The following is a 12,885-nucleotide window of genomic DNA, read 5'->3' as shown; positions in this document are numbered from 1 at the left end:
AGCAACTTGAACAATTTGTTGAGATCATGGTAGTCAATCAAGTTTTTATTAGACATATGTTTTAAAGACCAATTTTATTATTTATTTATTAAATAAATAAATTGTTACATCAATTATTAATTATATATATATATATTATATTAGTGGATATTTTATTTATTTGTGACATATATAATATGATCATAAATTATTTAATAGCATTGTAGAAAAACTATATTAATAGTTGATGAACTATTAAGCGGGGAGTTATAGTTTTTCAATTCCTTATTTGCCAAAATTATTCTAGGTTAAATGTGACAAATTGTTTAAAGTCTATACTTGTTATACATAGGATACAATGTTTTAACTCTACCATTGGGTAGTTACCTTAAAGCAAACAAGTGGATGTAGTGTATGAGATACATAAGTTGAACAGGATCTGATTAAAAAGCTTTATTACAATTTATTAATTGTCTTTAGACTTGAGAAATCAATATAATTTATTTAGTATATATATGACTTTAATGTTACTAATAGGTGATTTTGAATTTAAAGGCTATACCCTAGTATTTTGGGTTATATACATACTACATAAATTATATTGGATGCTCAATAAAAGATACAATATTCTCTATTGAGAAAGATATTCAAGCGATTTTCATAAATTTGTTGAACTCAAGAAATCCAGCCAATGTGTTCTGTAAAAGGTGTTTTAGAATTATATTATTTATATTAATATTATATATTAGTGTTTTAAAAAAAAAATTTCAAAGTCCAATAAGAATGTAAATTATAAATTAATATTAAATGAGTTGGATGCGATAGTAGAAATTATTTATCCATAAAACTCATGAGAAATATAGTATGGTAAAATGACTAATTAGAAAAAATTGTAATGAAAAGAACCTCATTGATATTTTTTTTTTCTGCAGAGGTCAGTTGCAATGTGTTGATAGACATTATTACAATTAATGAGTAAATAAGGTATGCTAATTAATTTAGGAAACTAAATGATAATATTAGATTAAATGAAATTCTAAGTAAAATATGAGTCATGAGATGACATGAACTTAAGCTCATAGCTATAGAGAGAGATTTGTAAGGAACCTATGCATATTATTCTTTTGAGTTTAATATATATGTCTTGTTGGACTATGATTAGGTCTAATGGATCTAAGTCCATTAGTATATTTATAAAAGCAATGACTACTACGTAGTTGGCCATAAAAAAATAATTAGTAACAATTTTCTAGAAAAACAAAATAACCTTAAAAAAGAAAGAAAACGTGAATCCTGTTGAAGGCGAGACACTTGAATCACTTTTAAGGTATCCGAATCTTAATTTAAAAATCTTGATTTAAAATTTAATCCCTTTTGGAATTGAGATACTTGAACTACTTTTGAGATAGGTGTATTTTGATTTATAATTTTCTTGTGACACATTCTTGACTTTTATATTAGATGACAATTGTTGTTATTGAATTATAAATAAAATTTTGCATTTATTATAGACAAAGAAACTAACAATTTTCATATGTCTTTCTTCATTAATTTTTGAGTTAATGACAACCAATAATACGATACCAATCATTTATTCTAAATATGAACATTTCCTGTATAAAGTTCACCACCGACTAAAGTTTATATAAATGAAGACTTTTTGTTCAATTTTATTTGAATTTTTTCCTCAATACAGAATCTATATTATGATAAAAATTTGTATTTACTTTCTGTTAATTATGTATCAAAGTATATATATATTACTAATTTATATTAAATTTTATATACATATAATGATATAACTATATAAATTTTAGTTGTTAACTATTAAAAATTGTCATTAGATGTTGACATGATGACTTAATAAGTGGTTTACCTGTTTCTTTCTTAGCTTTATCTAATAAGGATGAAGCTCCTACAAACGGATTATTGAAATGAAAGTACTGATGTCGTGGCAATTTACCATCGCTAAGCTTCTGAGACTGAAAGTCTCAAATAATACCTGTCTGTAACAATCATTATGCATCAGATGATATAGATTATTGTCCTTGTCAGGATTAGAGAAGCTGATTTCTATAGCTATCCGTTTGATATGCACCACATGATTAGACTTTCCTCACTAAAGCTGAAAAAGGAAAATGTTAAGAGCTACGCGAGGCAGATGAGCAACCAATCTCAATTTAGACTTAGAATCCTTAATAGAGTATATAGTCATATATACCAGTAGTTCACGATATTTTGCAAGAGATCTAGGTCTTCAGTTGGGTCTCAAAACTGAATTAACTCTCTAGATCACAAAACTCTGAAAGATAAAGAAAATCTATGGAAATTTGAACTCTTTCCATATATAAATATTCTACTATTGAAAGTATCAGAAGCAAAATTCGAGTAATTGTCGTAACGTGCGGGTCCGAGAACCCGTCCGCCAGACGCGGGCAAAAAATTAAAAATCTCAAGGTGTGGGAGTCGCCACCAATCTTTTTTTATCTAGGTGTGATTGGTCACCTATTAACCCGGTTCTTAATCGACGAAGTCCTAAATTAATTTTAGGTCCGTCGAAAGAACAAGAACTGGTCCACGTTTTTTAAAGATGGGTTCGGGAGTGCGGTTACGCACGGAGAAGGGTTAGCACCTCCGTGACGCCCGTTCTACAAACGGTACCATTTAATCTTAAGTTATCTTAATATAGCCTTTTCTTAGTTTAATCCCTATTTTATCAATTAAATTTTTATTGAATTGTCAGACTGAGTCTTTCACTTGGTCTTACGTATGCATATGATGCAAGCGTAGAATGATGTCGTGACTTGTTTATTTTAAATGATGGAGTCGGTAATCTTTTATTGGAAAATTATTCGAAGACTATCCCAACGCTTTGGTGAAGTCTCGAAATTCTCCTCACCTAGAGATATCCCGGAAGAACTCGTCTCTACGAGCTCCTCGGGGAAATCCCATCATCGGGATTCCCGCGCCATTTGCAAAATAAGAGTGGCATGCAATGACAGTATAAAATGATGGTATCTACATGCACGCGTTTATTGATTATTTAAAAATTTTGATTATTTGTTATTTATTATTATTATTATTATTTTTTAAATATATACTTTATTTTTTGGTTATTTAAATCCATGTTTGTTGTTGATCAATTTTTTTACTTGTTTACAAAGCTTATCTAAATAATTAATTAATTAACTTTTAAACGATTGGACTGTTTAGTAATATTTATTTAAATTAACAAAATTTTTCATATATATATATATTTTTCTAACAATGATTATTAGGCTTAATGGGTTTTGGAGTTTAGAGTTCGGATTTATCCCGACGCTTCGGTGAAAATCCGTCTCTGACTTTGTACCCGAAAATATCCATCGGAAAGAGGCAACTCTTTGCCCCTTTTTGATGGTAATACTCAAATATTTATTTCAATTATATTATTTATTATATTTATTTATTTATTTTTCATTTTATTATTATCATTATTATTTTTTATTATTATTTTTTATATTTTTATATTTTTATATTTTTTTATTTAAAAAAATATAATATAATATATAAATATATATATTCGCATCATTAATTATTATTATTATTATTTTATTATTATTATTTTTAGCCTCCAAATATATTTATAATATTAACATTTTTATTATTTATCATTGTTATTATTTACATATATATTTTAATTTTTAATTTTATGAATTTTTTTATTTTTAATTCTTTGATTTTTAATATTAAGTATAAATATTTCTTTCCTAAAAAAAATATATTTTTATTAAAATGGGCTAGACCCAACACCATGAAGCCCAACAAAACAAAACAAAACAAAAAAAAAGGAAAATGGGTCATACCTTGTTGGGCTGGACGGATGGCCCAAGTGGTCTGGGCTGCGCGGAAGTCTGCCTGGCCCGCTTCCTTGGTCCGCTTGGGCTTCTCTTAAACGCACCGTTTTGGGCTCAGGAGACTCCCTCAAACGACGTCGTTTAGGCGCCGACCCTTGGAATCCTTCACTTCACTGAAACGGCGCCGTTTAGGCGTACTTACTCTGGGTATAAAATCCCTTTTCGGCTTTTTTTATTCATTTTCTCACTTTTTTTCTCTCTCTAGCCAAACTCTCCCTCTGCCTTCTCTCTAAAACTCTTCCTCTCTCCGCCGGCGCCGGTGTCTTCCCGTCTTCTCGCCGACCTCCCTCTCTCTTCTCCCTACTTGCCGGCAGATCTCTCTCTTTCTTCGCTCAGATCTGAACCTTCCGTCGATCTCTCTCTCTCTTCTCTCAGATCTCCCCTTCCGTCGGCCTCCCCCTTTTCTCCCGGATCTCACCCTTTTCTCCTTGTTTTTCTTTTTGTTCTTTCTCTCCTCTTTTTGTGGCTAATTCTCTTGATGATTTTTTTGTTTTTTTTGTGTTGTCGCTAACCCTGTTTTTTGCTTTTTGCAGGGTTTTAAAGAGCCGGGTTGTCCAAATTTTTGGACAACCCGGTGAGGGGGGGGGGTTCTGGCACCCCTGGGGTTGGTGGCTAGAACCCCCCATCCCGCGTAGTGGGTGGGGGATGGGACGGCGACGGGATGGCTGGGCGTACGCCCAGCCATCCCGATTTTTTTGATTTTTTGATTTTTTTTGGTTTTTTGTATTTTATTTTATTTATATTTATTTTTATTTTATGATTTATGTGTCTACAGTTGCCCCTCTTTGCACATTCTTGAGAATCAAGGATAGTGCAAAGACGTAGACACCACATTTGGCTTATCTCGAAGCCAGTTGGTTTAATCAAATCGATCCAGAATCGACTTATCTCAAAATAAGTTCGATTTTGAACAAAAACGAAATTTCTAGACTTGATCTGGGCTTGACCCATGTTAGGACAAATTCAATTAAAATTCTTAGACTTAATCTTGGCTCGACCTATCTCACAACAGGTTCGATTTGAACAAAATTAAAATTCCTAGACTTAATCTAGGCTTGTCCTATCTCACAACAGGTTTGATTTAAACAATTGAAGTTCCTGGACTCGATCTAGGCTCGACCTATCTCACAACAGGTTCGATTTAAAGAAAATTAAAATTCCTAGACTTAATCTAGGCTTGACCTATCTCACAACAGGTTCGATTTAAAAATTGAAATTCCTAGCCTTAATCTAGGCTCGACCTATCTCACAATAGGTTCGATTTGAAATTCCTAGACTTAATCTAGGCTCGACCTATCTCACAACAGGTTCGATTTAAACAAAATTAAAATTCCTAGACTTAATCTAGGCTCGAACTATCTCACAACAAGTTCAATCTAAAAATTAAAATTCCTAGACTTAATCTAGGCTCGACCTATCTCTCAACAGGTTCGATTTAAAGAAAATTAAAATTCCTAGACTTAATCTAGGCTCGACCTATCTCACAACAGGTTCGATTTAAAAATTGAAATTCCTTTAATGCTAACTTAATTGGAATAACATGAAGTGAAAAGACTCAAATCCTTCCATTGAAGTTTTACAATCTCAAACCTAGGTCGAGTGACTTTCTACCTTCGACGCTCGGGACATGAATTAATTTTGATTCTTGTCGAGTGCATGGCTAGGCATGTATGCATGATTGACATGATTGAATGCTTTTCATGTTTACGATTCATTAAGGTTCCAAAACCTTCCTCTTGCTTCATCCGATTTTCATTGCAGCTTTCGATCTTCTTTGCCTGTTTTCTTTCCTCCTGTAGAATTCAGGTAACTCCAAATTTTCCCTTAAGTACCCTCTCCTTTGACATTTGACTTTGCCTTAGGTTCAGGGCTCTGCCGTTCCTTTTTCATCCTTAAGTCTTTTGCTGAACAGTGAGTGTAATTTCTTGCTTAATTAGTTTATTTCTTTTACCAATCATCATTCATTTCCATGACAATCATTATGTAAATCATGGAATGGTAAATAACGAAAGAGTTGAAATAAAGAGGTGAAGAACAACTTCATATATGAGGAATCAAATAGTTCAAGGTAAACAGAATTTACAAGGCAGACATTAGATCTTTTAAATAATGAACACCCAGACCACTAAGAGAAAACAATCTGATATTCGATTTCAAGAATTGTCCTTGATTGATGCTTTGATCAAATCTGTAGGTTGCAGATTCCTTAGCTTCCCCTTCTTTGTGAAATTGCGGAGCTCCATCCATGGTGTATTTAGGCCGACATCCCCAAATTCCCTTCTATCTTCCTGTTTTTCGGCCTCAAGCCGCCCTTTTTCGGGTTTTCGACATGAGCCTCCTCCCTTAGGTACGAGCTGCCCTTTTCGGTTTTTCAGCACGAACCCCCTCCTTTAGGTACGAGCCGCCCTTTTCGGGTTTTCAGCACGAACCCCTTCCGTTTTTTTTTTTTTTTTTTTTTTTTTTTTTAGGCATAGTACTTCTTCACCGCATCCGCATTTATTGGATTAGGCAGATCTCCCCCATCCATGTCAGCCAAAATCAAAGCTCCTCCTGAAAAAGCTTTCTTTACCACGTATGGCCCTTCCCAATTCGGCATCCATTTTCCCCGAAAATCAGTTTGATTAGGGAGTATTCTCTTGAGAACCAACTCTCCTTCTCGGAACTGCCTGGGATGAACTTTTTTCTCGTATGCTCGTATCATCCTTCGTTGGTACATCTGACCATGACAAAGAGCCGCCAGCCTTTTCTCCTCAATCAGATTCAACTGTTCGTAGCGGGAGCGGACCCACTCAGCATCTTCCAATTTTGTTTCCATCAACACCCTCAATGATGGGATTTCTACTTCAACAGGTAGGACTGCTTCTGCACCGTATACTAATGAGTACGGAGTTGCCCCGGTGGAGGTACGCACAGAAGTTCGATATGCATGTAGGGCAAACGGAAGTTTCTCATGCCAGTCTTTATAAACTTCAGTCATCTTTTCGACAATCTTCTTGATGTTTTTGTTGGCTGCCTCTACCGCTCCGTTCATCTTCGGACGGTAAGTTGTCGAGTTATGATGCTTGATCTTGAATTTAGCGCAAACATCCTTCACCATCGCACCATTCAAATTGCTTGCATTATCCGTAATGATCCTTTCTGGAAGCCCATACCGACATATGATCTCCTTTTGGATGAACTTGCACACCACCTTTTGTGTCACATTGGCATAAGAAGCTGCTTCTACCCATTTCGTGAAATAATCAATGGCCACTAATATGAATCGATGTCCATTAGAGGCTTTTGGCGTAATAAGTCCAATCACGTCCATTCCCCACATTGAAAATGGCCAAGGTGCCGTGAAAACGTGCAATGGGGCTGGTGGAGCATGGATTCTATCGGCGTATACTTGACACTTGTGGCATTTTCGAGCAAAGTTTATGCAGTCAGATTCCAATGTCAACCAATAATAACCAGCTCTCATAATTTGTCTAGCCAACATATGTCCATTAGCATGAGCTCCACAAGTTCCTTCATGGACTTCTTTTATTATTTTGTTGGCTTCCGCAACATCCACACATCTCAAGAGTACTTGGTCTCGACTCCTTTTGTAGAGCACTTCTCCGCTAAGGAAGAAACCCATTGCTAACCTTCTAAGAGTTCGCTTGTCATTATCCGTGACATTCTTAGGGTATGTCTGGTGCTTGATGTATTGCATGATATCATGATACCACGGCTTACCATCAACCTCTTCTTCAACATTCAAGCAGTGTGCGGAGACTTCACGGACTTCTAAATCAAAAGGGCGTACATCGGCCGCCTCTTTTATTTTGAACATCGCTGCGAGGGTGGCTAAAGCATCAGCAATCTGATTCTCTTCTCGAGGCAAATGGTTGAAGCTGATTTCTTTGAACTGTTTGCTTAATTCTGTAACCAGCTTTTTATATGGAACTAGTTTAGGATCTCTAGTTTCCCATTCACCTTTCATTTGACATATCACTAAAGCCGAATCTCCGTAAACATCTATCGCATCAGCCTTCATATCAATTGCTGCTTGTAATCCCAGTACCAACGCCTCATACTCCGCCATATTGTTAGTACAATTGAAATTCAATCTCGCCGTGGCTGGATAGTACTTCCCATTTGGAGAAATCAACACTGCCCCAATTCCGTGCCCTAAAGCATTGGATGCCCCATCAAAATACACCTTCCATGGATTAAGTTCATTGGGACCAACCTCTTCTATATGCAAGACGGCCATCAAATCTTCATCTGGAAAATCGAAACTTACAGATTCATAATCCTCATTAGCTCGATCTGCAAGGAAATCGGCGATGGCGCTTCCTTTGATTGATTTTTGGGACACATACATAATGTCATACTCAGACAATAGCACTTGCCATCGAGCTATTCTTCCGGACAGGCAGGGTTTTTCAAAAATGTACTTGATGGGATCTAATTTCGCCACCAACCATGTTGTGTGATACAACATATACTGCCGGAGCCTCTGAGCGGTCCATGCTAGTGCACAACACATCTTTTCGAGCGCAGAATATTTGGACTCATACTCCATGAATTTCTTGCTCAAGTAATATACGGCTTGTTCTTTCTTCCCAGTTTCATCATGTTGTCCCAATACACATCCCATAGAATTCCTGTTCACAGTCAAATACAGAATGAGAGGTTTTCCGACCGTCGGTGGCATCAACACCGGTGGATTTGTGAGATATTCTTTGATTTTATCAAAGGCTATTTGACATTCTTCATTCCATTCTCCTGGGTCTCGTTTCCGAAGCAGCTTGAAGATTGGATCACATTTGCAGGTGAGCTGGGATATAAATCGAGCAATGTAATTCAGCCTCCCTAAAAATCCTCTCACTTCTTTTTGCGTTTTGGGAGGTGGTAGCTCTTGAATAGCTCGTATTTTATCCGGGTCTACTTCAATTCCTTTTTCACTGACTATGAACCCCAACAATTTCCCAGAGGTTACACCGAAAGTGCATTTCGCAGGATTCAACTTGAGCTGGAACTTCCGCAATCTCTCGAACAGTTTCTTGAGATTGACAGTATGATCCCTTTCTGTATGAGGTTTTGCAATCATGTCATCCATGTATACCTCTATCTCTTTATGCATCATATCGTGGAACAAAGCTACCATTGCTCTTTGGTAAGTGGCGCCTGCATTCTTCAATCCAAATGGCATTACTTTGTAACAAAACGTTCCCCACATGGTCACGAACGTTGTTTTTTCCATATCTTCGGGTGCCATCTTAATCTGATTGTAACCAGAAAAGCCATCCATGAATGAGAACAAAGCATGTTTTGCAGTGTTGTCCACAAGAGTATCAATATGTGGCAAAGGGAAGCTATCCTTCGGGCTCGCTCTGTTCAAATCCCTATAATCGACGCACATTCGAACTTTTCCATCCTTCTTAGGAACTGGAACTATATTAGCCACCCATTCAGGGTACTTAGCCACCTCCAAAAATCCAGCATCGAATTGCCTTTTTACTTCCTCTTTAATCTTCAGCAACATCTCTGGCTTCATCCTTCTCAACTTCTGCTTAATAGGCTTGCAATCTGGTTCCAAAGGTAACTTGTGAACAACCATGTCAGTATTAAGACCTGGCATGTCCTGATATGACCAAGCAAACACGTCTGCATATTCACGGAGCAATTCTTCCAGCTTCTGCCGTTCATCGGATGACAGCGAGGTGCCAATCTTAACCTCTTTCTTCTCTTCCCCATTTCCGAGGTTAATCATTTCTGTGAGTTCCTGATGAGGTAAAATCTCCTTTTCTTCCTGTTCCAACATTCTCGACAAATCAGGGGGTAAGCTGTAGTCATCCACCTCCTCTTCATTTTTCAATTCATCAATGTTCGGAATTATCTCAAAATCGATATTCAAATCGTTGTCTAGATTGTCTTCGTGTTCATTATTTAAAGACCTGCAAACAGGTAAAGTTGGACGAGTGTATGGGCAAGTATTTATTGGCTAAAAGAATAGATGAAAGGAAATACGCAAAAAGATTGATGAATTATGAAACACATTATGCATTGTCATTTATTCAAATGATGAAGGTAACAGAAAGCCCTACTTAAACAGGAAATTAATCTTAACACCATTGGGCATAGGCATTTAGATAAATTGTTCATTACATTTTGGAAGACTTAAAGATGATGGGCAGTTCCGTGGCTGTCCAATTGCTTAGCTCCTCTCCTGGCAGTACTGGATACACCATAGGGATCTTCCCATCAGGTTCTTCATCTCTGATCATATGAATTGATAGCTCACCAAACATCCGTGGAACCTGATTGACCATTGATGGCGCTTCGGGATGGATGAAACCCGCAGAGCGAAAAGTCTCGTATAGGTGTGGGATTGTCCGTTCCCCGAATTCTTCTTCCTTTCCCTCCAGTTGAGCCATCCTTTTAATCTTCTTTTGAGCTGTCAGCTTCCTTCTCTCTTCTTTGGTAGGCTTATACCCCAAACCAAAGCTTTCTTCGTTCTTCATTGGAGTCAGAGGACGGTTAATTCCTTGTAAATTCTTGCCTAACCCCAAACCAGCACGGCATCCTTTACCCACAGTCTGCTTAACTCCCATTTTAGTGGCTACTGACAAACGAGGGGTTGGTATCACTTTCCTTTCCCCCACATAAGTAGCATTAACAAATTCAAAAGATCTGAAAGAGCATTCTGGGACTTCTTCTGTTGCCTCTACATAGGGAGCAGATGATGGTTGAATAGCCAGTATGTCTTCTTCCGCACATACACTTATCAGTTGGCCTTCAGCTATGAACTTAACCTTTTGGTGAAGGGAAGATGGTATGGCTCCAGCCATATGAATCCATGGACGCCCTAACAAGCAATTGTAGGACGGGGCAATGTCCATGACTTGAAATTGGACCTCAAAAATGCAAGGGCCGATTTTTATCGGTAGTTCAATGTCTCCTACCACCTCCCTTGTGGTCCCGTCGAAAGCCCTCACAACCATGCGGCTGGTTCTCATATACGACACATCTACTGGCAACTTGGTTAAAGTAGAGCGAGGCATGACATTTAAAGCTGAACCATTATCGACCAAGACCCTAGGTACGGCATGGTCCTTGCATTTGATGGTGATGTGCAGCGCTTTGTTACCTCCTCGACCACCCGATGGTATTTCTTCATCATTAAAGGCAATGAAGTTTCCCACTGTAATGTTCCCCACGATGTGGTCTAACTTTTCCACTGATATATCTTGTGCCACATAAGCTTGGTTCAAGACTTTGAGCAGTGCGTTCCTGTGTGCTTCCGAATTCAACAGTAAAGACAACAACGAGATGCGAGCGGGCATCTTGGTTAATTGTTCTACCACACTGTATTCACTGTGTTTGATAAACTTGAGAAATTCACCCGCTTCTTTCTCGGTGACAGGATTTTTGACCTCACTGTTCGGGGCAACTACGGATTCGTCAACTTGGTCCTTGGCAACGGTATCTGCTTTCTTTAGGCCTCCCTCTCCCTGTGATGGTTTCCCTTTTCCAACTCTTTCTGCTACCTCAGGGGAATAACATCGCCCGCTTCGCGTTATACCCCCCACACCAGTTAGGTCTTCAAAAGATGCTTGGGGGGCGGATGAAGCTGTGCCCAAAATATTGCACTCATAATTCCATGGGACAGCCTTATCGCTCTTGTAAGGGAATGGGCTGGGGACTTCGATGGTGATACCATTTCGGATCATAGTTGGGGACGTATCATTCATCGGGCTTCTGTTTTCTTCATAGAAGATGGTGAGAGGTTTAGGTTTGTTTGCCCCGAATGAACTTGATGCCACTTCAGCTGGGGTGTCTCCGTTTATGGTTCCGACCAAATTCTCTTCAGCTCCTTCATAAAACTCAATTACCGATGAGTCCATCAATTCTTGCAACTTACGGCGAAAGCCATCACAATTTTGAATGGAATGCCCAATTGCCCCCATATGAAATTTGCAAGAATAAGCGAGATCATGCCCCAATTCCTTTGTGTCGATGGGTTCTGGAGTGATGGCATTTATTTTGGACAACGCCTCAAACACTTTATCCATCGGCGTTTGAATCTCATCAATACCCTTTTTCACCCTTCGAATCATCCCTTCATGTATGGCATTCACAGTCGGTCTTCCATGATTAGGTAACGGGTTCCCATCAACACTCGAGCTGTCTTTTTTGGCAAAATTTAAAAGCCCTGCCTTAATGAGCGCTTGGACCTTGTGTTTTAAAGCAGTGCAATTCTCGGTGGAGTGCCCTTGAATTCCAAAATGGTAATCACAATGTGCATTCGGGTCATACCATTTCGGGAAAGGTGGTCGGAGTGGTTCTAAAGGGGTTCGAGCAAGGAGTCGATTTTCTATGAGTTGTGGCAACAATGTAGTGTAAGGGACTGGAATAGGATCAAACTTTGGTTTTTCTAGGGTAGTTCTAGGTCCTCTTTGACCATTGCCAGGATTATTGGTTGAAGCTACCGGTCTTGGTGGTGGAGTTTGTGGAAGAACATTGGTTTGAAATGTTGGTTGCGGGACGGGTTGGTACACATATGGGTTTTGTGTGACGTTGCCTATGTGCGGATAGAAGGGTTGGTATGGAGGGTACGGGTAATATGGGTTAAAGTTGTGGGCTTGTTGGCTGTCGTGAGCAACTGCTTGCACATCCCCTTCTTTCTTCTTGGGCGTACTCCCTTTCTTTGAGCTGGCAACTTCATGCCCTTCAATTTTTCCGCTTTTGATAGCTCCTTCTATTATTTCTCCCGATAAGACCAGATCTGCAAAGTTTTTCGTGGCATTGCCGATCAAGCGTTCATAGAACGGAGCTCGGAGGGTATTTATGAACAAAACAGTCATCTCCTTATCAGTGAGAGGTGGCTGAACTTGCGCTGCTGTATCTCTCCACCTTTGGGCATATTCCTTGAAGTTCTCGCTTTGCTTCTTCTCCATAGTTTGTAATGACAAACGATCGGGGGCTAATTCAGCCACATGCTTGTATTGGGCTATGAAGGCTCTTGCTAAGTCTTTCC

The sequence above is a fragment of the Theobroma cacao genome, chromosome 1 (genome assembly GCF_053813885.1).
Source record: "Theobroma cacao isolate CCN51 chromosome 1, ASM5381388v1, whole genome shotgun sequence".
NCBI lineage: Eukaryota > Viridiplantae > Streptophyta > Magnoliopsida > Malvales > Malvaceae > Theobroma > Theobroma cacao.
The sequence above is the reverse complement of the archived record's forward strand: the minus strand, read 5'-3'. Positions refer to the sequence as shown.